Here is a 23,743-nt window from a genome sequence, read left to right as displayed (position 1 = left end):
GTGAAGAATTTTTTCCTAATATCCAACTTAAACCTTCCTCACGGACTCACAGGCCGTCTTTACCTTACCGGAGAAACTGTGAGTCACTTCGCTGCCAGCTGAAGCGTGGCAGCAACCCCTGCTGTCTGTAAATACAGTTGCACCAAAAAAGGAACAGGGACACAAATTCAGTTTCATTTAAAGGGTTTTGTTTCTTTTTTTTTTTCTTTGGGGGTACAGGGTAGTTGTTTGTTTTGTTCTAGTTTTGGATATATATATATATATAATTTGCAGCTAAAAACTGTTATCCTTCGTTCACATACATTTTTCCTGATTAAAACTCCTAAATTTCAAAGCTATAGTGATTTTGTTTGTGGGGGAGGGGGAAAGCTCTCTTTCTTTCCTGGTCCATATAAATACCTTAGTTTCTTCTAAACTAAGATACTGAACAAACCAAGTGACCTCAGCCACTCCTCATATGGATTCCCATCTATATAAATTACTATACACTTAAAATTAGGACTGTAATCCAACAGTTCTTCTGTTAGCTTTTTATTATCAATTAGAATATTCTTCCATTTGATTTCTTTTAATTAAAAGAAGTTTTAACAGCATTCATGATTTGACATCTACTTAAGGATTGTAATTCCTCTCCGTGGGTTATATCTGAGTATTTTCATGCTGTGGAATGTTTCTTATAGATGCTGTACCAATCCTTAAATAATACCAGTGTTTGCATTTGGTGTTAAAGCTATGGTTATATACCTTAGCCAATTTTTCTGTGATATTTGCAATTCTTATTCTTGCTTGATCTTAATTTCTACGAATCCTCCTAAGATTGATTTTTTGTTAGTGGATACACTTTGTTCATATGTCACCCCTGGTATGACCTGCCCCTGAGGCAGGGTAACTGAGGTTCTTGTTAATAATAGATCCCTTAGGGCAGATTAGAGTGAAATGACACTGAATGATCTATCTATCTATCTATCTATCTATCTATCTATCTATCTATCTATCTATCTATCTATCTATCATCTATCTATCTATGGCAGGTTTATTTGAGAACAATTTGGTTGCAATGGAAAGCAGGCATGTAGACATTTTGATTATTATCTATAGCAATATAAAAGTATAAAAATATCACTTGAGAAAATATATAAGGAAGATAAAGAAAGGATAAGAGTAGATAGTGGAGAGGAAAGATATCACTATGCATGGATCCAGTTATGAGAAATAAAACAACCCGGTTTTATTACAAGCAAATCAGTTGAGTAAAGGGGGAGCTTTTATTAACCAAAGGGGTTTATCTTTAAGAAAATTAGAATATAGGCATATCGTGGAGTTGTAAGATGCCTGCTCCCATCTGGACCTGGCACTAGGGAATTTCTGCAGTCAGGAATAGGGAAATTGACTAGGGCAGAGATGTAACTAAAGCAAAGACCTTCCCTGCCATGTGGTAGCCTTTGTGTACAGGGAGGGGGCCCCCTGGACATGTATAAGGGGGATATGTCATCATGTACATGGGAGTCACAACCAATCAAGAAGAGGGTAACACCCCCTCCCTTAGCGCTTAAGGCAGAGAAACAACCTTTTAAGGCAAACATAGCATTTAATGAATATGTATTAGTTTATGTAACCAAAAGAAAACTACAAAAAGCATGAATTTTAAAGAGGTGTGCTTCCAGACCCCAGTGACCTGAGGCGACCAGCACGTGCTGCAAATAAACTTTCCTTTCTGTTACACTTCCTTTGTTTCACAGGTTATTGCTGTCTTTCTAAATTTAATACAGAGATATTTCTCACACAGTGATGAGACTTGATTGTTGCAATTTAAATGTCTGTTGGTTGAAGTGATGGTTGAAGTCTTGATGGGGGTGGGGGAAATCCTTGAAACAAAGAGTTCTGTGGGTTAATATATGTTCAGGTGGGAAAGCCCAGATCTCCCCACGTGGGGGTGTGCCCTTTGAGCCTGCGCAGTGGATTTTTTAGGTGAGGCACAGCGTGCGTAGAACTGGCCCCACCGTTTCAGTCCTGAGGTCCATCTGCCACGGCCTAGCAAGCTTGGACAGTGAAGTCCTCAGGACTGCCTACAGCACCCGGTACTAACCAGGGCTGACCCTGCTGAGCATCCGAGATCTGACGGGATCAGATGGCAGGGAGGCATTTAACTGCCCGGTACGGTCTCCACTGAGACTCGAACTCACGACCTTGTGATCCAGAGTCCGGAGTGCTCACCATTACACCATGGGACCGCCCATGCGTCTCAGTACCTGCAAACAAAGTAGCAATGTCCTCATGCTTAGGTCACAAGCTTAAAGGTTTTAAACAGCACATGCAAAAGCTGTTCGGCACTTTCTTTAATAGAGAATCGCTGATGCTTTGTACAATGTACGGGTCAGGTTCTATAGCAAACTGCTGGAAGGCAAAGATGACAACATAGAGTTCTACTCTCTACAAAGGCTCTTGGCTCCTTGATAACAAGTTCATGCCAAGCAACAGCTGCTGTATGGGTACCACCAGAGCCACTGTGGATCCTCCCACAGTAGTTAAGTTCATTAGTGAATGCCGAGCAGTCTTGATCTGAAAAACTTAGAGATACCATTCTGTGAGAAAGAAAACCGATTAGTTACTGTACTCCACGAAAACCTTCAAAGAGTATTTGTAAATCCCCAGAAAGAGCCATACACCAAGTGAAATAGCAACGTTCCATAGCAAAGGTTATGAGAGCTGGATCTGTAGCCAGTCAACTGCATGTAGCATGTGGTCCTTACAAAAGCACTGGTATTGTATCCTCAAAGTGTTGCACTTGCTTGTTTTTAAGGCCTGTGTCAACCAGGTCCAGGGCCTGTCAAGCTTCTGGAGTCAGTTGCCGTGGTGACAGCAAAGTAGAATCCCCTCGCAACAATGCAAACAAAAGGCAGGTTGTGCAGATGTTATACCCAAGTAAGGACATATCCAGTCAGTGTGAAACATCCTTTGGTAAAGATACAGCTTGAGTTTGCACAATTTAGGTAAGCACTTTTAAGGGTAAGCGTTTCCACGGGGTTTTCCACTGGCAATTGTAATCCATAGCAGGCTGCAGTGCAGGTCACAAAGGTGTAAAACAGCTGAAAAATATGGCTATTAATCAAAAATGACCTTTAGATTATGGCAGCAATGCACCTGAGAAGATCAGTCTGTACCAGTGACTAGACTTAAGCAACATACTCCTGGCATTTTTAACATTATTCATTGCAACATTGGTATGGTGTGGCAGTGGGAAAAAAAAAGTTACACCAAGCATCTTTATGCAAAGAAACAGTAGAAAAGAAAACAACCTCTCAGAACAATAAACCAAATTTTTCATCCTCTTGACAGCACAGTTGAGAAAAGAAATTCTTTGTTGTAAAATACTCACGTTCTCAGTAACTGAAAATTTTAAAGGAAAGGTACACTGTAGCTATTTGCAGTTTTTGGTGTTTTTAAACTGTACTGACAAAATAACTGCAAAGCTCTTTGTAGCATCCTGTACTCTTAGTAACATTGAGGCAGTTTGTCGCAGGTTTGGCCTAGCTGTTGCCAACCCTGGACTGGCCCCCCTTCCCCCTCCCAGAACTTTCCCAGCAAAGGAAAGAAGAAACCACTGAAAAGAAACGCACTCTAAAGAAACTGAACTGAATAAAAAGAATAAATTATATTTTCTAACATTCACAAACCACACTGTATACACAGTACATAGGATCCCATCCCCAGGGGAAAGGGGAAGGGAAAAAAGAGGACTGATTAGCCAGAAAATAGGGAAGACACCAACCTAACCTAAAGAAACCGAATGAATCAAACACAATTAAAAATCTCAAGGAAGGGGAACAAGAATGAAACAATCTCACCCAGGACAGGAGAACCACCAACAACCGGAGGGACCAGACTCCAACCACCTCCCACCAGCTCCTCGGCCAAGAGAGAGAAGAGCAAATCTAAACCCCTCCTCCCCTGCTACGTGGAAGACACGTGTGGAATACTTGTAACTTCCTTAGATACAATGGTTACTGAGGAAGCCAAACCATTACACAGTTGTAGCAGTAGCGAAAAACTCTGAGCTAAAAACAAGTTGAGAATGATGGTAACAACTCTGTCTGTGCAGTGGATTTAACCAGTCTGTCCTGTGAACTTGTCAAAAGCCTGAGATACAAATGCTTTAAAGAGCATAGGCCAAGCCAAGTGGCTCTCTGCCAGAGTCATCACTGGCAGTGTTGGAGTCCAAACACATGGCATGGATTCACCTGTCAAATGCAGTATTAATTGTCCCAGGTAGCACAAAAGAGTCTGCAAAATGTGCTGCTGGAGAGTCTTTAGCAAAAGTCACTGCAGTACTGCCGTTCTTTGTATTGTAGCTGGGGCAACTGTGGCAACCCTTTTGCGTTGCTAGCAATAGATGGGCAGTAAATTGGTGAGACAAACAGGAAAACTTCTCAAAGAAACAGTTTGAGTTTGTGCGGGCTGTTCGTTCCCCCGCGCCTCCCCCCCGTCTCCCGAGAGCCGAGCTGGAACTACAACAACCATAACCCTTTGCAAGAGTCAAGCGCATGGAAAATAGCTATTCAGGCTCGAAGCGCCATCTTTGAAACACAGAAAAAATCCGAGTAGAAAACAAACTTTGCAGTGACCAGAGATGAAAACGAAACAAAACCAGAGTCTATAGCACGGTACAGAGCAAAGCCCACAGGGCGCACCCAGGGTTAAAACGTCCCTAGCAAATACACAGTTGTGCATCTTAAGTCCACTTCTCGATCACAAGTCCACCTGTGTTGCATCTCTTCCTTGATGTCCTGAGGTGTCATGGGCCCACTGAGCTAGAAGTAATTCACCCTTATATTGCCAATCCAAATCCACCTGAGCCACTTCAGTCCTAGCAGCCTGATTTGCCAGCTGCTTATTGTGATGTCCTTCAGTGGCCCAACTCTTGGGTGCATGAACATCTACATGATATACCTTCACAACCAGGTTCTCCACCCTGGCAGTGACACCTTGCCACAATGCAGCAGCCCAGGTGGGTTTACCCCTACACTGATAGTTATTCTGCTTCCATTGCTGCAACCACCCCCATGGGACATTTGCCACCATCCATGAATTAGTATAAAATATTGACCATTTTTCTTATTCAGCAATGTCTAAGGTCAGCTGGATAGCTTGTACCTCTGCAAACTGACTCAATTCACCTTATCCTTCAGCAGTTCCTGTGACTTGTAGTAGAGAACTCCATACAGCTGCTTTCAATCTCCAATGCTTTCCCACAAGACAGCAGAATACATCACTAAACAAGGCATATTCCTTCTCACTTTCTGGTAATTTACTATCCAGTGAGACCTCTTCAGAATATGTCACCTCCTCCTCTGGTGACATTCCAAAATTTTTGCCTTCTGGCTAATCCATGATCATTTCCAAGATTCCTGGATGACTGGGATTTCCTATTTGAGCTTTTTGTGTGATCAGTGCAACCCCCTTACTCCATGTAGCATCAGTTGCATGATGTGTAGAGGAGACCCTGTCTTTGAATATCCAACCCAACATGGGTAACCAGGGTACCAGGAGGAGCTGTGATTCAGAACCAATCCCTTCTGAAGTAGCTTGAACCCCTTCATAAGCTGCCAGTATCTTCTTTTCAGTTGAAGTATAGCTGGCTGATCGTCTGTATCCCCAGCTCCAAAAACCTAGAGGTCAACCTCAAGTCTCTCCTGGTGCTTTCTGCCAGAGGCTCCAGGTAGGGCCATTCTCCCTAGCTGCAGTGTAGAGCACTTTTTTTACATCTTGCCTTGTTCAGACTGGCCCGAGGGCTACAGCATTAACTATCTCCTGCTTGATTTGTTCAAAGGCTTGTTGTTGCTCAGGGCCCCATTTGAAATCATTCTTCTTCTGGGTCACTTGATAGAAAGGGCTGACAATCAGACTGTAATTTGGAATGTGCATTCTCCAAAATCCCACAACACCTAAAAAGGCTTGTGTTTGCTTCTTGTTAGTTTATAGAGATACTGCTGTTATCTTATTAATAATGCTCATCGGGATCTGACAACATCCATCTTGCCATTTTATTCCTAAAATCTGGATCTCCCATGAAGGTCCCTTTACTTTGTTTTATGTCAAAACCCACTTTCAGAAGTATTTGGACTATCTTCTTTCATTTCTCAAAAGCTACTTCTTCTGTGTTGCCCCACACAATGATAATCATCAATGTATTGCAGGTATTCTGGAGCTATCCCCTGTTCCATTGCAGTCTGGATCAGTCCATGGCAGATGGTAGAGTTGTATTTCTACCTCTGGGGCACTCAATTCCAGGTACACTGGACACCCCTCCAAGTGAAGGCAAACTGTGGCCTGCACTCTGTGTTAGCAATATCAGTTGTGGCACCACTTGGCTGCCTTTCACTCCAGTCCGTATTGAAATTCTAGTCTGTCCCATACGGCAGCACTCAGAGGTGGCATGACTTCATTCAGGCCAGGATACTATACTGTTAGTCTCCATTCTTCATTAGAAATATAACCCAGCACCCCGGGGCACAAACAAAATGGTGTTTGTTAGCCCCTGTGCTGAGACCCATGTGGTTCCCCCAAGTCCAAAGTAAAAGGAAGTGAAAAAAACCTGTTGGTGCAGATGATGGTCACAGTCTGGTCGAGAGTAGCGAACCTCCTGTCGAGGTTCTGCTCCTCCTCTGGACCCGACGAGTGGTACTAGAAGTCCCAAACCCCCAAGATTATATACCCTCATGTTCAGGTGTGAACGCGCAGTACCTCCCCCAGGGCGGGGAGTTCCACAATGGGTGATCTGACTCTGTGAGTCATGGGGTACTTTTGGAATCGTTGCTGGCCCATTAGCAGACACGCCTCCTCAGGCTGGGTGTGAAGATGCTAACGACTTCCTGGAGGGGAGTTGTCACAGCTCCTATCTCACAGGCTTTTTTAACACTCAGTGTGAGGGATCAGGTGTGCCCTGGGCAGCTGCTGCAAATGGTCCATTGTTAACAGTTCATGAGAAATGACAGAGGATGTAGAATACACAACTTTGGTCACACCCACAGAGTGATAAACTGGTCCTGGCTGCTGAACTAGGACAGGATGGGAATCATGGAGTCTCGGTTGGTATGATATTGCTGCTGGTGCACCATTGTGGTAGCAGTCAGTACCTGCTGTTGTTCAGCTCCACAACAGAAGTGTCCTCTGAGACCAGGCAGGGTAAAGAGCTGCTTAATATCCTTCATATCCAAGACAGCTGTACTGAAAGCCCACCGATACCCTTTTGAGACCTTGAAATACTCTCTCCTGAGATAGTCTATGCCAAGGATGCATGGAGCCTCTGGTCCAGTCACAATGGGGTGCTTTTGTCACTCATTCTCAGTCAGGCTAATCTCAGCCTCCAATACAGTCGGCTGTCGCTCCAAAAATACAAATGGGTTCTGCCCCTGCATAGCTTGATATTAGGGTACACTGTGCAACGGTATCTACTAAAGCCTTGTAGTTCTGTGGGGCTGCTGTGCCAGGCCGTCAAATTTATGCAGTCAGGTGAACTTGGTTATCCCTCTCCTCCACCTGGCTGGAGGGAGGGCCCCTCTAATACTGATCACAAGATTCTCTGCTTACTTGTAGAAATGGACTAGAACTTTGCATAGAATCAGTAGTGTAATCAACCCTTTCATTCAGCCTGGGAAAATCATAGAATCAACTGTGTTGGAAGAGACCTCCGAGATCATCAAGTCCAACCCTTGATCCACTAGCACCGCAGTTACTAGATCATGGCACTAAGTGCCACATCCAGTCTCATCTTAAAAACTTTCAGGGACGGAGAATCCACCACCTCTCTGGGCAGGCCATTCCAATGCCTGATTACTCTCTCTGTAAAGAATTTCTTTCTAATATCCAACCTAAACCTCCCCTGGCAGAGCTTAAGACTGTGCCCTCTTGTCCTACTGCTGGTTACCTGGGAGAAGAGACTGACCCCCACCTGGCTACAACCTCCTTTCAGGTAGTTGTAGAGAGCTATAAGGTCTCCCCCTGAGCCTCCTCTTCTCCAGACTAAACCCCAGGTCTCTCAGCCTCTCCTCATAGGACTTGTGCTCAAGTACCTTCACCAGCCTCGTTGCTCTTCTCTGGACCTGCTCTAGCACCTCAATATCTTTCCTGAACTGAGGGGCCCAGAACTGAACACAATACTCAAGGTGTGACCTCATCAGCACTGAGTACAGGGTATCACTTCCCTGGTCCTGCTAGCCACACTATTCTTGATACAGGACAGGATCCCATTGGCCTTCTTGGCCACCTAGGCACACTGCTGTCTCATGTTGAGCTTTCTGTCAATCCAAACCCCCAGGTACCTTTCTGCCTGGCTGCTCTCCAGCCACTCTGTCCCCAGTCTGTAGCGCTGCATGGGGTTGTTGTGGCCAAAGTGCAGGACCCGGCACTTGGCCTTGTTGAACTTCATCCCATTGGAATCATCCCATCTCTCCAGCCTATTAAGGGCCCTTTGCAGAACCCTCCTGCCTTCCAGCAGGTCGACACTCCCAACTGGGTGTCATCTAAATCATCAATAAAGATGTTAAACAGGACTGGGCCCAACACTGATCCCTGGGGAACACCATTAGTGACCGGCCGCCACTTGGATGCAGCTCCGTTTACTAGCACTCTCTGGGCCTGGCCATCCATCCAGCTCTTAACCCAGCAGGGAGTGCCCCTGTCTAAGCTGTGTGCTGCAGCTTTTCCAGGAGTATGTTATGGGAGACAGTGTCAAAGGCTTTGCTGAAGTCCTGATAGACTACATCCACAGCCTTTCCCTCATCCACCAGGTGGGTCACCTGATCATAAAATGTCCACTGGAGACTGGAGCAGCAACTTTCCTGGACAAACCTCCATGTTGTGGTTGTTTTTCCCTGCAATTGCTTGCAAAAGCTGTGCCTCTAGGATCAAGGTAGGTTTTCCATCCCACTTCCCTATGGTCCCACAGGTAAAACCACAGGGTACCCTATAGTGTGTACTTTCTATATCATCTCTCTTGAGCAAAAGGACACCTGCTGTGAATTGTTGATATATGGGCCCCTACAGGTGGGGAATAGGACATATCCTCTCTGAATTGCTGGAACTCCTGGGACAGTTTCTCCACAGCAGAGACAAGGGAGAAAGAAATACTGTCTTCATATTCCCAGAGTTGAAAAACCGCTTGATCCACTGTTGGTGGCTTATCATCTTTCCAAATAAACATTGCCAATGGGTTGGCATGTGCTGTTTGTGTGCTCTTTTAAAATTTCTGCCACATGGTTTGCAGACACAGGACTTCATCTGGATCTGTGGGTAATTGCACATTATTCAGGTCATAGTAAATCATCTCTTGCACAGCCAACTCCCTCAGGTATTGGATATCTTTCTCTATTGTAGCCCATTTTCCTGGGTCACATGGAATATCTTACTTGTAGGGATATCTTTCCCTCATACTTGACAGGAGTTGCCTCCAGAAGCTAAAGACTTGTGTCTTTTTTCCTGTTGTTTTGTCAATACCTAGTTCCCTAGCAAGTGATGCCAGCTGCTTGGCTTTCTTACCTTCCAGTTCCAAACTGTTTAACCTTATTGTCCCAGCACTGGAACAGGCAGGCAGTAATATGCTCACCTGGATGATAGCTAAAATCTTTTTCAGTCTCCCGCAGCTCACTTGAGGATAGGGACGGAGTGGTTGTTACCTCTTCTGTCTCTTTCTGTTTTTGTGATGGTCTTGGTAATGGCACTGAAAATGGCCCTTGTGATGGCCTTACTGCTTCACCCTCCTGTTCCTTCTTGACCTTCTTGTCCTCCATTAGTAAAGCTCTTTTATAAGGTGGCTTTCATGTGCATTTCTTCTGTTTCTGTGCAGGGGTGTCTTGGTTTAAAGACAAACATTGGGAAATGGGAACTCCAATAAGATGAACTCCCCTCCCCTTTTATGGAGGGACAAAAAACCCCTGAGAATGTTATAAGTGAAAAAATAACAGTTTATTAAAAGGAAAAGAGCACTAATTACAAAAATACAGAGGAAAACGGTTTACCCACAAAGAGGGGAATCTACCACCCGTGTGGCCCCCCAGGGACAAAGGGGAAACAAAATGAATGGGGGTTTTTTTCCCCCCACCAACCATTTCCCTCGGCACTGGCACTGCTGCGCTTGACTCCCGTCTGGGGCTTTGGGCTCTGCGTGGCTTGGCTGGGGCTCATTCCTGTACAGCTGCCTACAGCACTGGTGCTGCTCCACTCAGCTCTTACTGGGGTTTGGGCCCCACATGACTGAGGTGGGTGGTGGTCGGGCACAGGGGTTCTGGGGTGGCAGTCTGGCGGCAGCAGTGGTGCGGGCAGCTTTGGCACTCAGGCGGTGGTGGCGGCAACAGCAAGCCATGGTGGCAGGCTGTGGTGGTGGCTTTCAAAAGTGGCAGCAGTCCTTGGCATAGGAATGGCTTGATGTCGCATTCCTTCAGCACCATGCCTTAAAACTGTGGTTCAAAGGAATGGAAAAAGGACTGGTGGTGGCAGAGCGAGGCTAGGTACACTGGGCTGATTCCAATATCTCTCACTGTAGACAGCCAGGCAAGATGGCACAGTTCTAGTTCCCGGTGCAGCTTTCCCTGTTGTCCCAGCCAGTCAGGGATGGCTTCCAGCCATGGCAAACCCCCTCCCCCAACTCCCCGTGCTAGGAGAGTGGGAGTAGCCCACCTTTAGATGATGTAATAGTATGTGTATTCATCCCTATAATTCTTCCCTGGCTTGTAACCAGAACAAGGGGCAACTGACACTGGCACATGTTGGTTCTCTGGTTCAGTGGCAGTGTCTGTTGCTGCGGCTGGAGTAGCTGCAGGGCCTGTGAGAGGGGTTGGAGTGTTTGTCATGGTGGTTGGAGTAGCTGTGGGGCCTGTTGTCTTACTGTCAGATCCAGAGACATTCTTTTCCCCCTGGGGTTACCAAACAGTGTTAAACAGGACTCACTAGGCCTGGGCCAGGCCCCAGCACGTTGCAGGGATTTGTGTCTCTAGAATATCCAGGGTGACAGCACACCTTTTCCAAATATTTTACTAGTTTTTCTGGATTCTGTACATGTTCATGGGTGACGTTGACGTTCAAACACATTGGAGGTGCCCACTGCCCTAGGTACTTGCCCATTCTATCCCATACATTCTGCCACTCAGAACTATCCAGCCTTGGTGCAGATCTCTGGGTAATGTTCTTAATTATTTGTCTGACCTTAAACAAGACCTGAACCATATGCAGTAACACACTGCCTCCTAGAAAAAGGACCAGGTTAGTTTCAAGGGTATACAAAGGATATTCAAAATCTCTAAAATTCTCAGACACTACTGTAATCAGCCTGGAGGAAAAGGAAGGAAAGAAAGATGTTGGAAGGTATCTCCCCCATAGGTTGGCGCTCCAAGGAGAAAAGGCCAAAGGTGTGATTATTAATCATTTCCAGTGGATGACTCAAAGTACAGAGGTGCTTGCAATACTGAATAGGTACACCAGATTGGTGTCTCGACCAGTTACACCATCATATCAATACTACAAAGTACCTCACAATGGTAGTCAGCCATGGCCCCGAGGAAGATAAACATCACCACAGGGAACACATACTGCAAGTAAGGTATTACCAGTATCACAGAACACAACCCTGAGAACAAGCACAACAACTCTGAGATCAAATAAATCGACACTGTAACCAGCGATTATTAAACCAATACAATGAATGTTTATAACAAGTTTGTTTTAACACACTCTTGTCAGATCTGTAGTTATATCAATCCTTCGTGCCTCATGTTGGGCACCAAAAAGGACTGTTGTAGGTTAAGCTCAACTGGCAACCAAGCACTGTTCAACTGTTGGCTCACATCCCCTCACCCTGGTGGAATGGGGAGGAGAATCAAAAGTAAAACATGTAGGTTAAGATAAGAACAGTTTAATAATTAAAACAAAGTAAAATATAATAACAATAGGGAGAATATAATAAATAGGGAGAAAATATAATAGGGACATACTGAAAGAAATCAGAGATAAAAAGAAAGTTTAGAGACTGTGGAAAAAAGGACTGGCTACTTATGAAGAATTTACGAAGAGAGCTAGGTCATGCAGGAAAAAAATTAGGGAAAGAAAAGTGGAATTTGAAGTTAATTTGGCTAATTCAGGGATAACAAAAAGTCCTTCTATAAATACATTAATAACAAAAGGAGGGGCAAGGAAAACCTCCATTCTCTGTTGGACTTGGAGGTAAATATAGTTAAAAAAGATGAGGAAAAGGCTGAGGTACTTAACACCTACTTTGCCTCAGTTTTTAGCAGTAAGACAGGTGGCCCTCAAGACAACTGGCCTCTGGAGCTGGTAGACAGGGAGAGGGAGCTGAATAGCCCGCCTGTATTCCAGGAGGATATAGTTACTGACTTACTGAGCCAGCTGAATGCTCACAAGTCTACGGGACCAGACGGAATCCATCCCAGGGTGATGAGGGAGCTGGCAGAAGAGCTTGCCAAACCGCTCTCCATCATCTTCCAACAGTCCTGGCTCTCTGGGGAGGTCCCAGATGATTGGAGGTTGGCAAATGTCACCCCAATCCACAAAAAGGGCTGCAAGCAGGACCCTGGCAACTACAGGCGTGTCAGCCTGACCTCGGTGCCTGGCAGGGTTATGGAGCAGATCATCCTGAGTGCAATCACACAGCACCTTCAGGATGGACAAGGGATTAGACCCAGCCAGCATGGGTTTAGGAGGGGCAGGTCCTGTCTGAGCAACGTGATCCGTTTTTACGATCAGGTGACCCACCTGGTGGATGAGGGGAAGGCTGTGGATGTGGTCTATCTAGACTTCAGCAAGGCCTTTGACACTGTCTCCCATAATATACTCCTGGAAAAGCTGGTAGCCCATGGCCTGGACAAGTGTACCCTCTCCTGGATTAGGAGCTGGCTGGAGGGTCGGGCCCAGAGAGTGCTGGTGAACGGAGGTGCGTCCAGCTGGCGGCTGGTCACTAGTGGTGTTACCCAGGGGTCTGTGTTGGGTCCAGTCCTGTTTAACATCTTTATTGATGATTTAGATGAGGGGATTGAGTCCATCATCAGCAAATTTGCTGATGACACCAAGCTGGGAGGGAGTGTCGATCTGCTGGAAGTCAGGAGGGCTCTGCAGAGGGATCTGGATAGACTTGAGAGATGGGCTGATTCCAATGGGATGAAGTTCAGTAAGGCCAAGTGCTGGGTCCTGCACTTTGGCCGCAACAACCCCATGCAGCTCTACAGGCTGGGCACAGAGTGGCTGGAGAGCAGCCAGGCAGAAAGGGACTTTGGAGTACTAATTGATAGGAAGCTCAACATGAGCCTACAGTGTGCCCAGGTGTCCAAGAAGGCCAATGGGATCCTGTCCTGTATCAAAAATAGCATGGCCAGCAGGACCAGGGAAGTGATCCTTCCCCTGTACTCTGCGTTGGTGAGGCCACACCTTGAGTACTGTGTTCAGTTCTGGGCCTCTCAGTTCAGAAAGGATATTGAGGTGCTGGAGCGGGTCCAGAGAAGAGCAACAAAGCTGGTGGAGGGACTGGAGCACAAGTCCTATGGGGAGAGGCTGAGGGAGCTGGGGTTGTTTAGCCTGGAGAAAAGGAGGTTCAGAGGTTACCTCATCACTGTCTAGAACTACCTGAAGGGAAGTTCTGGCCAGGTGGGGGTTGGTCTCTTCTCCCAGGCACTCAGCAATAGGACAAGGGGGCACAGGCTCAAGTTCTACCAGGGGAAATTTAAGTTGGATATCAGGAAAACATTCTTTCCAGAGAGAGTGTTCAGGCATTGGAACGGGCTGCACAGAGAGATGGTGGATTCACCATCCCTGGACGTTTTTAAACTGAGATTGGACGTGGCACTGAGTGCCATGATCTAGTAAATGGACTGGAGTTGGACCAAGGGTTGGACTTGATGATCTCGGAGGTCTTTTCCAACCGCATCGATTCTATGATTCTTTGATTCTGTGATGTGAAGATGATGATGGTGAAGAAGTAAAGGGTCTTGAGACCTCCGACTCAGTTCCAGGGAGGCGTGCCAAGGGGTCGACCTGAAGGAGGTTCTGGGGGTGTACAATTTTTAGATTTGATGTAACCTTTAGTTATGGTAATTAAGTAGTAATGGTAATAAGCACTCCTATACTGCAGTGTGTGCGCATCTCTATACGCAGTGAGGGCAACGTGGCCAGAGCGGGGTCTCCCTGCTCCCCTCCCTCTCCTCTGGGCCAGCCATGAAGAGCCTCAGGTGTTGCCTAAAGAAACACGAGGCTGTCCTTGGAGGCAGGGTGCGTCTCTCTATACTTTGTACATTGAAAACTCTCATTAAAAAACTGCTCTTTACTTTTTCGGACTAATGTTGTCTCGAAAAGTTTTTCCTCAATTTTAGGCAACAGTCATGTTTAAGTTTTTTATTTTATACCACCCATGCCATCGTTGCGGGAGTGTATGAGGGTGGGTTCAAAAGGATGCCAGAAAGTGAAACAGACACGCTGTTGAGAGATTAATAAACAGGGTTTTTTTATTACCGGAGATTTCTAAGTGACAGGAGTTTTATGGTGGAAAAGGACGAGGAAGGAAAAGGAAGAAAAAATCCTTCAAAAAAGCAATAAGCCCAAGTGTGCAAACTCCCCCCCCCTCACCAAAGGGGGGGTTGCTGACACTAATGTCTTACCGACCCACACATTTAGATTTTCCAGAGGAGGAAGCCGAGACCAAGTGCGCCACCTGACTCACTGCAATAACAGGCGCCCCCGTTATTTTAAAAGGGAAGGTTTTCCCGCGTGGCAAGCAAGCCAGCCAGAGCACCAGTCATCTGCCCTTAAAATACAGGTGGCCAGCGACGTCTAACTGGGCAGGTGTGTCCAATACTGCCCTGTCTGAAGTCACCAGCTCCATCTGCTTGTTATATAACAGTCTCCTCTCTGCGCATGTGCGTGGGCATTGGAATGTCCCTGAGCATGCGCATAATTGCCCAAGGGTCTCCAGTTATTTGAGTCTAGGGGCAGCCTTCCTCTGCTTCTTCCTCAGTTTCTCTTTCAAATGACCTCTAAATGCAACTAGCGAATCAGAGGAGACCAATTAATTTTAGTTTATAGTTAGCTCTGTCTTCAAGGGCGAAATTTCTTCTTTATCTATCCTTGTTACCAGCAACAAGGTAGGGAAAACATAAGCTTTGTCCAGATGGCCAGCCAAAACACAGAGCAAAAGTGTCAACATTTTAATTTCTGCCACAGGGGAGCATGGCTTTGGGTGGAAGAAAAGGGGAATGTTACACAGAACTGCCACCATTTTGTTCCTTTTTTCCAGGGGAGCAAAGTGGTGAACAGAGCAGTGGGGGTGGCGCAGCGAGGATGGTCCATCTTGGAGGGTTTGTCCATCATTGTTTTGGGTTGTCTTGGGCTTGGGGAGGAACATGAGTGCAGATGATTTCTCCGCCATTGTTTTTCCTTGTCTTGGGCTCAGGGAAATGTTGCAGCCCTTATGCAGGTGGGTCTGGAGGACCACCTCACAAGTATCGTTTTCACCTTAAAAGGACATGTTTCCAGCCTCAACCAATTGGAGTCAGACCACCGCACCTGGGGTGGGGTCACATGAGGTCATATATACCTGTGTTTTTGAAGAAACTTGGGATTTGCCTGAACATCACATTGGTGTGTGCAGTCTCCCCTAGCGCTGGTTTGCAACAATTGGTGACCCCAACGTGATTTGAGGACATAGAAGCCCCTTGCAAACCTGCCTAGAACCTTAAGAAGTGGCCTCTGAGAGCTGCTATGCCTCAGGTTTTTTGGGTGCTTTGTCGAGAAGCCCCCGAGAGCTTCTGTCTCCCGTAGACTTGGGAGTTTTGTGTAGTGGCCTTGAGAGCTGCTGGAAGAACGTGGACTGAAGGAACCACGATCTTCGAACCGGTGAGTTCAAGAAACATGGGAAACTCCAACTCGACTAAAACGAACTTATTGCTTGATAAATTTGAAAAACTAGCTCGTGTTACAAAAACAAACATTGAAAGACAAGCCTTACAGGAATTTTTGGATTGGTGTTTCACTCGAAGGCACCTAACAGATGCCAATTCCACGCTTTCCATAGAATTGTGTGATAAAATTGGGGCAGATTTGTGGAATTTAGTGCAAACTGCACCCAAAGAATTTCTGCCGCACATTTCGTCATATGCAGCTGTAAGGAAAATGCTGTTAGAGGTAGAACGAGCCCGTAAAAACCTCGATCTACCAGAGAGAAGGGAAAAAAGTCTGTTTCTGCAGGGCGATTTTTCCCCTGAACATCCTTCTGCACCGCCGTGGGCACCGCCGCTCGCAGAAACGCCGCCGCGGTACCCCTCTCTGCCCGTGCCGCCTGCGGGACCGCCGCCTGCGGGACCCCCGCCGCGGTACCCACACGCGGCACCGCCCGCTCCCGTTCCGGAAAACCCGACAAGACCACAGCAACCATGGAATCAAAGCTTTTCCACGCCGTTCGTCACCGCAAAAAGCCAAAAAGTCGTCTTTGCACCGCCTTACAACTACCACGAAACAGCCTATGCACAGCAAATGAGACCACCGGTTGCCGCTGTAGAAGCGGCCGGACCTCAGCAGCAACCTTGGAACCCCACGAGACACGCCGCAGAAAACCAAACCGTGAGTGACTTTTATTTAAATCCTAACTCCGAGAAGGCGCGATGGGGGATGCCCTCAGCCGAGAGAGACATGTGGAGAGGGGGACATACCCCGTGGAGTTTCTCTCCCCCTGTCCATCCACCTTCGGCGCCAGCTCCACCGCCGCTGCCGCCAATGTCCTGCAGGTACCTCGGGGCTGGGGTCGCCCCGCCGCTGCGCTCCCCGCCGCCCCGCGGGTACGCCGGAGTCGCTCCGTTGCGACAGAAGGCTGCCGCGGCAGACATTCCAACAGGGCTACAGCCGCCCGGCATAACCGCGTGGCCAGGAAAACAAAGAGACCACGTGATCTCAAAGCCCGCGAAATCAAGCAAAGGAATTGCGCGCCCTTACCACGAGGCGCCAGGACCGCCCAACCCCCCCTCCCTACTGCCTGCCAATCACAGCGCATGCGCCAGGCGCGGGTCCGCCGCAGCCCGCAGGGGCCGGGGGCGGATCAGTTCCTGCGCCACCCCCACCACCTCCTGCGTGGATGGACCACGTCATGGAGAGGGGAGAGACTCCTCCCCAGTGGAGGGGAGCCCGCGGAGCTCTCCCTGAGCGTTTCCTTCACTGCGTGCCATTCACAGCGCAAGCGTCAGCGCTGGGCGCGCAGAACACAAGCGCTGCAGCACCAGCGGGGACCCTCTCCCCGATAGCCGCGCGCTGCCCGCAGCTGCCAACACCGGCACGGGAACCCCCCGCACCGGTAGAGACTGCCCCTGCGCCGGCAACCTGGTACCTGCAGCCTCCATCACCGACAGCCACACCCACCAGCTGTATCCCAGAATGGAGAGCAACAGACAAAGAAGCCTCTGTTTGGGACATGCTGGGGGGAGCTGGGAATCACGATGTAGAAAAAAGGGATTTGAAAGATCCAAAAATGCTGCTTTAGCTGTCTTTTCTAACCTTCCTAGAACAGGGAAGCCTCTGGTAACTCAAAGGACCATTTCAGAAGCTTTCACAGCTATTGTCAAGCCAGATGAAAAGCATCTAGCCACCATAATTCAAAGGGTAGTTAAATGCAGAGAGTATCTAAGTGTATCTCTTGCATTTGTAACTTGTCTTGTTGCTGTTACTAATCAAAATGTATGGATAATGCTTTCTCAACAGGCAAATCTAAAAAATTTCTGCTCAGATAACATGGTTAAAGCAGGAGAACCAAACAAAGTGTGCCTTATAGGAATACCTTATCATAACATCAAAGATTTCATTCCTTTTGGTATTGAGGAAGCAAAAGTGTCCTGCAGTGGTACTGGAGAAACCATAGCAGACATCATATGGCAATTGAATACTTCCTTAGAGAGAGATCCACAAGAGCTAAAGTTAGTAGGAGCTCTCCCTGGAAATGAGTCATGTGTTGAATTTCACCCTGTGCATTCCAGTGTATCAGAATGGTCAAACAAACACTGGTCACAGCAATATTTTCCTGTGGGAAGCACAGATGTCACTCCTCATAATAAGAGTTACACCAATAGCAGTTGGTGTTGGAATGTTGTTGGTTCACAAAATACAAGTTACCCAAAACCAAGATTGGTTCACACAAAAGGTAACCAGAGAAGAGCGTTGCCTCCTGGATATTTCTTAATTTGTGGTAATAGAGCATGGCCTGGAATACCTGCCCAGGTAAAAAGTAGACCTTGTTACTTCGACAAGCTGACCAAATTTACACAATCAATACAAGAGCATGTTAAGTGGTCTAGTCCTCAAGCTGAGGAAAACACCACAGAACATTGGAGTGATACAAGACATTTGCTAGCAGCAGTTTTTTCCCCAGTTGGTGTAGACAAAGCATTACGTTTATTGCAAATGCTTAACTACTGGGTGCAGGAGCAACTAAACATCATTGCCAAAATGCTTAATGATTTCTCAACAGATGCTGATAGGATAGAACAAGCAGTATTACAAAACAGAGAAGCCATAAGATTCTTGTTGATGATTCATGGTTACCAATGTGATGAGTTTAAAGGGATATGTTCCACAGAATTAAGGAAACACTCCAAAGAAGCACAAGCAGTGAAAAATAATTCTGACAAGCTAACAGTTAACATTTCTCCTTTAAAGAAATGGGTTCATTCCCTAAGCCTAATAACCTGGCAAGAAGCAGCATGTATTGGTTTGTGTTAGTTTACAAAGGTTACTGTACCTCCTTCCAAAAGTTCTATTTTGAAAAGAGAGGGGGAGGTAGGGATGTGTAACCTGCAAATACCCCGTTAGGTCTTGAATTAGCAAAATTTAGGACTTTCAAAATGTTATTTCTCAATTTTCAAAATTTTCAGCCTTTCTGTTCAAATTGCAATATGCATGATGTGTATTATGTTGTTTGCATTTTTGCTTTGTTCTTTGAAACAAAAGGGGGAGATGTTGCAGCCCTTATGCAGGTGGGTCTGGAGGACCACCTCACAAGTTTCGTTTTCACCTTAAAAGGACATGTTTCCAGCCTCAACCAATTGGAGTCAGACCACCGCACCTGGGGTGGGGTCACATGAGGTCATATATACCTGTGTTTTTGAAGAAACTTGGGATTTGCCTGAACATCACATTGGTGTGTGCAGTCTCCCCTAGCGCTGGTTTGCAACAGGGAAAGGATGCTGGCTGCAGTGGTGTCCACCATTTCCCTCTTTTGTCTCAGGAAGCTATGTGGCTCTGGCTGCAGGTAACATTGAGTTGGCTGGGCTTATGTAAGCATTTTTTGCATGTAATCACCCTCTTTTCTACACTGTTGTTATTAGAATTGTTGCCATTACTGTTTGTTTTCCTTATCTCATTGCTGTTTTTTCTAGTAAATTGTTGTCTCAACCCATAATCTTTGCCTTATTGTCCCTCTCTCCCTGGAGGGGGTGGGGGGAAGGGAAAGCAACTGCTTGGAGCTTAATTTCCAGCTGGTTTTAAAGCACAACAATCAGTAAACCCTGTCCCTAAGTGCCACATCTACCTGTCTTCAATACCTCCAAGGATGGTGACTCAACCACTTCCCTGGGCAGCCTGTTCCAGTGCTTGACAACCCTCAGTGGTCGTAGACAGGCAGATCTGCTGGTAGTTCCTCCAGTCTGAACTGGTTCCTTTGATCTTCAGTGGTGGGGTGCTGACATTCTTAGAAAAAGAAAACAACACAAACTTTCCCAACAAGTTATTCCTTTGTGAATCGAGTTTAACGGTGTGAACTTGATATCTCTTAGGTGGAGAGTGTCTGTGCTGGTTTAAAGGTAAACCGGCAGGAGAAATGAAGGCAACACCAAAGAGGTTATAAGTCAGAGTTACAATTTAATAACAATATTAAAATAAATGCAATGGCACAAAGAGAAAAAATTGGTTTTAACCCACAAAACCCCAGAAGTATATCCCAGCACCCGGGGGCACAAGCACAAAGGGGTTTCTTAGCCCCTGTGCTGAACCCTATGTCGTTCCCCCAAGTCCAAAGTAAAAGTCCAAAGTGGAAAACCTGTTGGTGCAGCTGACGGTTGCAGTCTGGTGGAGAGTGGTGGTTGCAGGCTGGTTGAAAGTGGTGGTCTCCTCCTGCCGAGGTTTTGGTCCTCTTCTGGATCCGACGAGTGTCCCCTGAGGTCTTCTTACCCCAAGATATGTACCCCCAGGTCCAGGTGGGAGCACCCAGTCCCTCCTCCAGGGCGGGGAGTCACACAATGGGTGATCTGACCCTGTGAGTCATGGGGTATTTTGGAACCATTGATGGCCCATTAGCAGACACACCCCCTCAGGTTGTGTGTGAAGGTGCTAAGGACTCCCTGGAGGGGAGTTATCACAGCTCTTATCTCACAGATGTCTTTCACACCCAGCCCACAACTTGAGGAGTCAGGTGTGACCTGGGCAGCTGCTGCAAATGGTCCATTGTTAACAGTTCATGGGAAATGAATAGAGGGAGTAGAATACATAGCTTTGATCACCCCCACACAGTGATAAACTGGTCCCACCTGCTGAACTAGGACAGTGTCCAAATGCTTCTTGAACTCAGACAGGCTTGGTGCTGTGACCACTTCCCTGAGGAGCCTGTTCCAGTGTCTGACCACTCTCTGGGTGAAAAACCTTTTCCTGATATCCAACCTAAACCTTCCCCAAATCAGCTTCATGCTGTTCCCTTCGACCTTGTCACTGGTCATGAGAGTGAAGAGATCAGTACTTTCCCCTCTGCTTCCCCTCATGAGGATATTGAAGACTGCAATGAGGTCTTCCCTCAGTCTTCTCTTTAGGCTGAACAAACCAAGTGACCTCAGCCACTTCTGGTGCCCCAAACTGCACACAGGACTCAAGGTGAGACCATACCTGCACAGAGTAGAGTGGGACAATCACTTCCCTTGACTGCCTGGCAATGCTGTGCCTGATGCACTCCAAGACACAGTTGGCCCTCCTGGCTGCCAGGGCACACTGTTGACTCATATTCAACTTGCCGTTGACCAGAACCCCCAGGTCCCTTTCTGTCAGGCTACTCTCCAGCCTCCCGTTCCCTGGTCTATACACACAACCAGGATTGCCTTGTCCCAGTGACAGAATCTGGCACTTCCCTTGTTAAACTTCAATTGGTGATTGCCCGTCTCTCTAATTTCTCAAGGTCTCTCTGCAGGGCCTCCCTTCCCTTGAGGGTGTTGACAGCTCCTCCCAATTTAGTGTTGCCAGCAAACTTACTTAGTATTTCTTCAAGTACTGCATCCAAGTTGTTAATGAAGATGTTGAAGAGAGCTGGGCCAAGGATGGAGCCCTGCGGAACCCCACTAGTGACTGGACACCAGCCTGATGTTACCCCATTCACTATAACTCTTTGTGCCTGACCAGTGAGCCAGTTGCTCATCCACTGCGTAACATGTTTATCCAGCTTTATGCTGGACATTTTGTCCAGAAGGATACTGTGAGAGACAGTATCAAAAGCTTTGATGAAGTCCAAAAAGGGTACATCTACTGGCTTTCCTAGATCAACAAAGTGGGTTACCCTGTCAATAGAAGGAAATCAGGTTTGACAAGCAGGACTTTCCCCTCATGAAGCTGTGCTGGCTGTGACCAATGACTGCACTGTTCTCCAGGTGTTTTTCAATATTTCCCAGAACAATCATTTCCATGATTTATCCTTAGTGATGTTGCCTGTTGCCTAAATTCCTGGGGAAATAGGCACTCAGAAACAATATTAATGGAGAAAGATAGATGGCATACTTTTATTGAAAGCTTTCAAGGGGCACATCTGAGGTCTGCGCACACACATGGCACAGGCCCAAACGTGCACACCCATGACCAGGGATGCTTCAGTTTTTATAACCTCTCCAGCAATTAACATATGAGATATCTATGACCAACCATGATTCTCATTTCCCCTGATGCCCCACCCATAGAGGTCTTTGGCGCTGCCTCTTGAAGAAGCTCAGGACCTCTAGGCCTTCTTATTGTGTTTTGTCTCCAAGCTATCTTGTAGGTCTTCTCTGTGGACACCCCCTTGTCATGGGGGAGAAGCTTGCGTGCCCTCATGACGTTGAGAGCTATGCTGGCGGAGGTTTGTGCCTCCTGTAGGGTCTCCCATGCCAGACAGGTCTCAGCTGAAGGGTCAGACAAAGTGTGTCCACAGGCAGGATGGGCTTCCCAGCCCTCTGGCAACCATCCTAGGAGAAGGATAACTCTAACTCCAAAACCAGGCAGATGGAGATCGCTGAGCCCTGCCAGGCAATCTAAAAGAAGGATACTCTAACCAAACCTACGTCCTGAGGTATTCACTGTCACCGGCCAAGCTCGCTTGGCCGTGACAGATGACCCTTATGAGTAAAGGGTGGGGCCAGTTCCGCGCACGCTGTGCCTCACCTAAAAAATCCATTGCTCAGGCTCGAAGGCTTCACCCACATTGCAAAGCCCTGCAGCGACAGGCGAGGGTCGAAATGGCAGGTGATAAGGAGCACTGGAATCCGCAGACCCAACCCTGCATGCTGGTGATTCAGGATATTGGTCATTCGAGACTGTCCTTGGAGGTGACAGTCTCATGAGGCAGCATCCTGAATGACCAAGCAGCCTTTTCTAAAGATAGAATTGCTTGCTCCACATGGAGAGGGGTCTGGAAAAGGTGGCCTAAACAAAGCTCATCTCCACACCCGGTTGGATAACCGCGGCCAAGCGGCATCTTCTGATGCGGTCAAACAAAGACAAAGAGACAAAGGCAAACACCTGCCTGCAAAGGTGTGTTCAAATTGACACTCACATGTTGGAACATCAGAACCATGCTTGATACTGGGGATAGTGGACGTCCTGAGTGTTATTCTGCTGTAATTGCTCACGAACTGTCATGACTCAACATCAACATTGCTGCTCTCAGTGAAGTTTGTCCTCATGAGGAAGGCAGCCTTAAGGAACATTGTGACGACTACACACTCTACTGGACAGGCAAACCTAAAACCGAAAGAAACCTTTCAGGAGTTGGCTTCATGATTAAAAACTCCGTTGCCTCCAAACTTGAAAATCTGCAGACAGGTCATTCCAATCGCATTATGTCCTTACGCCTCCCACTACACAACAAGCAACATGTTGTTCTTTTTAGCGTATATGCCCCAACTCTCCAAGCTGACCCAGGGGAAAAAGAAAAATTCTACACTGACCTGCGCCGCCTCGCCCAAAATGTTCCTGCAGATGATAAGATCATAATCCTTGGTGACTTCAACGCCAGAGTAGGTAAGAACTCTGAAGCCTGGAAAGGAGTCCTGGGCAAGCATGGCATTGGAAACTGCAACGACAACGGACAGCTCCTGCTAGAGTTTTGTGCAGAACAGCAGCTCACCATCACCAACACTATCTTTCAACAGAAAGACAGCCTGAAGACAACCTGGATGCATCCTCGATCCAAGCACTGGCACCTCATTGACTATGTCTTAGTGCAGCAGAGAAATGTTGGTGATGTCCGTCATAGCCGAGTGATGCCGAGTGCAGAATGTCAAACAGACCACCGCCTTGTGCGTTGCAAACTTAACCTCCACTTCAGGCCCAAACCTAAGAGAGATGGCATTCACAGGAGGAGGCTCCAAGTCAGCAATCTTCAAACAGCTACAGTGAGAGATAGCTTTCAGGTAAACCTTCAAACTAGACTTAAGGATAATCTGATAGATCCCTCTCCTAAAGTGCTTCTGCAACATATTAAAAATAG

General features: G+C 47.0%; 1 protein-coding gene across 7 annotated transcripts in view; it reads left to right on the top strand.

Annotated features, from left to right (window-relative positions):
• Positions 1–23,743, top strand: part of LOC139683015 (ceramide transfer protein-like) — a 165,632-nt gene that overhangs the window by 14,121 nt on the left and 127,768 nt on the right. The gene's annotated exons all lie outside the window — the stretch shown is intronic.

Source organism: Pithys albifrons, chromosome 26, assembly GCF_047495875.1.
Source record: "Pithys albifrons albifrons isolate INPA30051 chromosome 26, PitAlb_v1, whole genome shotgun sequence".
Taxonomy (NCBI): domain Eukaryota; kingdom Metazoa; phylum Chordata; class Aves; order Passeriformes; family Thamnophilidae; genus Pithys; species Pithys albifrons.
This window is presented reverse-complemented; position numbering and strand designations above follow the sequence as displayed.